Genomic DNA, 2690 nt, shown 5'->3' on the forward strand with positions numbered 1-2690 from the left:
TACTTACTTATATTTATATTTTAGTTAAGATTCTCTTTATATAATTATTATATATTTCAAATTGCTGAACTATGAATATAAAGATTCACATTTTTATAATACTTATATTATTTAAAATGAAACTCCTGCCTATAACCAAATAAAAACCAAGGACACCCCTTTATTTAAACAATAGTTAAAATTCTATTCACATCTACAAATTTAATTTATTATACTTATAGATGTGATAGATTAGAGAGAATACCTTTTAATAAAAAAATAATAGATCTATTATTTTTATAATATGTATTTCTTTTACTTATATTTATTCATATTAAATGTTTATAGATATATAAATATGTAATTTATATACCGATATCTGGATTTCTACTTTTATATTATTTCTATTTATATTATTTATAAAAAAAAAACAGCCTATAACCTAAAAAAACCCCAAAAAATCTCCAATTTATTTTAACATTTTTATATTTACATTCTATATATATATATCTTTGTTTATATATATAATAGATTATATAATATATGGTATATAATTGTAACATAGTATATATCAATTAGTTTTACGTATTTATCTATTTGATTGCTAGATTTCTTTACCACTGTAATGTTATATTTATTTTTAAATTTATATTTATTTCTATTTTCATCTATATATTAGACCATATAAATTCATTAACCTGTCACATCAGAGCCATAAAAATACTGTACCTTTGTCAGCAGCAGTACGCAGCACAAGCTCATCCCATCGCAGCACAGCAAAATAAAACCTATTTCTATTACTAACAGAACAAACATCCCACAACATTGAACCCCAATAAAAACTGAAATAAACCAAACTGTAAATAACTGATAGTGGGATTTGAAAGTAGCCCTAAACCTCCGCACATTCTCATCATAAACTGCCTCCTACACCAATATCTCAAACACCCAAATACACCTTGAAAATGACACAGCTGCTAATAAAAACGCCCAGTAAAAATTCAAGCAAAGCAACTCACTACACTCAAAACTGTACAACTGACCCTAAACATTACTAAAAAAAACCCTCTACCTTTATGCACAAATAATAACATATAATCTATAAAAGCTATTTGACAAAATTAAAAAAATATTAAAACCATGAAAATAAAAAATCTAAATTATTAAAATACTAAAAAATACCACGAACTAAATTAAAAAAATATTGCCTATAACACCCCACCATATAAATGCCCCTGTCCCAAAAAATATAAATAAAAAAAACTATCAAACCAGAAAGAAATCAGAACTTAGGAACACCAAAACCATAGCGTCCAAAAAGTCACACCACATCCCTTATCATACACCAACTACAAACAACATAAAACAATACAACGAGTTCTTAAAAACCACCTTAAAACCACTACATTGAAAAACATTTCAAAAATTAAAAACTGCATTTAACAAAAGCCCTCTAATAAATTCACACCCAAAACTCCAGCAGCCCAGCTGGCCCTACCAAAGCTCTAGGTTTATACATACAGTAAACAAAACCAAAATCGCAGTAATACCTATCAGAAGTCTATGAAAGAAACCTATTGAAATTACTCCTACCTCAAATACAAACCAACCCATCCAAAGTCAGCTTCACTCAAAAAACAATCTACACAGAGTTAATAACAGCAAGAAATAGAACAACACACCATATACGACCAATTAATATAATAGTTTAAAAAACAAAAAGAAAAAAAAGTGTTTTTTTTTCTTCACTAACTTCTTTTATTAGCTAGAACAAAGGCTTTTGCCAGGACTGTAACAACAACTCCTTCTTCTTCTGAAAGGTCCCTTCTCATTCCCAAATTCCTTACAACTTCGGAGTTTAAATCCAAGCAAAAAAGCAAAATTCGTGCACTTGTACGTTCGATGCTACTGTCAGATTCTCTGTTTCCCTCCACATCTTCTTACATTTTCAGTCTTCACGCTGTCCTGCCGTGATGAGTTGACAAAAGATTTTGGTAAATGTTAAGAGAGGATTTCCCTCCCTCCCCAGAACTGGGTTCCTCAGCGCATTTCACTCAATCCCAAACCGGCAATGATGCACGCTCACCTGAAACAGGGGAATAAATCTGTAAAGGTCACTAAATAAATAAAAGCGCATCCCCATTGTTCCAGCACTCAGCAGCCCATGCGGCCAAGGTCAGAGCTCTCTGCTCACCGAGGACACAGCAACCAGCACGGACCTTTCTCCCACTGTCCAGCACAGACCTGCAAAGGCAGAGGGGAGTTTACAGAGACCGGGACGCGGCGGGACGGGCGCCCGGCCCGACCTTCCAAAGCTGTCGGCAGCGAGGGCGGGGAGCGCCACGGCCCCGCTCCGCCGCCTGCCCGGGGCCGCCCCGCCGGGATTGTCCGGCCCGCGGTCGCTCCCAGAGCCTGGAGCGGGGCGGGCGCGGGCTCGGGGGCTGCCGCCCTGTTCCGATGCCGCTCGCCTGCCCCCGTCCGCTGCCCCGGAGCGCTACGACCGCACCTCCGCCGCCCGCCGAAACCGGTCCCGCCGGGCCCCCCCCGCTGCGGCCATTCTTCTCGGCCATCGCGTCCCTTTGCACTCCCGAATGTCCTTCCCCCGTCCCCGCCATTTACAGACCCTGGCCCGACCACCGCAAGCTCCCGCCCCTCGCCCTTCCCTCGCTCGGCAGCGGCGTCCTTGCCCCGCCCCCGGCACTCAGCGGCGA

General features: G+C 38.9%; 1 long non-coding RNA gene across 2 annotated transcripts; it reads right to left on the minus strand.

The window, feature by feature from the left end:
• Positions 1-1719: 1719 nt before the first annotated feature.
• LOC134433699 (uncharacterized) lies at positions 1720-2690 on the minus strand. Of its 2 annotated transcripts, none has more exons than XR_010031693.1 (3): positions 2603-2690; positions 2066-2223; positions 1720-1944 (listed from the first exon to the last, which is right to left on the minus strand). It is a non-coding gene; the product is annotated as an uncharacterized LOC134433699 (long non-coding RNA). The 2 variants fall into 2 exon arrangements; XR_010031694.1 differs by lacking the exon at positions 2603-2690 and adding an exon at positions 2486-2527.

Source organism: Melospiza melodia, unplaced genomic scaffold (assembly GCF_035770615.1).
Source record: "Melospiza melodia melodia isolate bMelMel2 unplaced genomic scaffold, bMelMel2.pri scaffold_237, whole genome shotgun sequence".
NCBI classification, from domain to species: Eukaryota; Metazoa; Chordata; class Aves; order Passeriformes; family Passerellidae; genus Melospiza; species Melospiza melodia.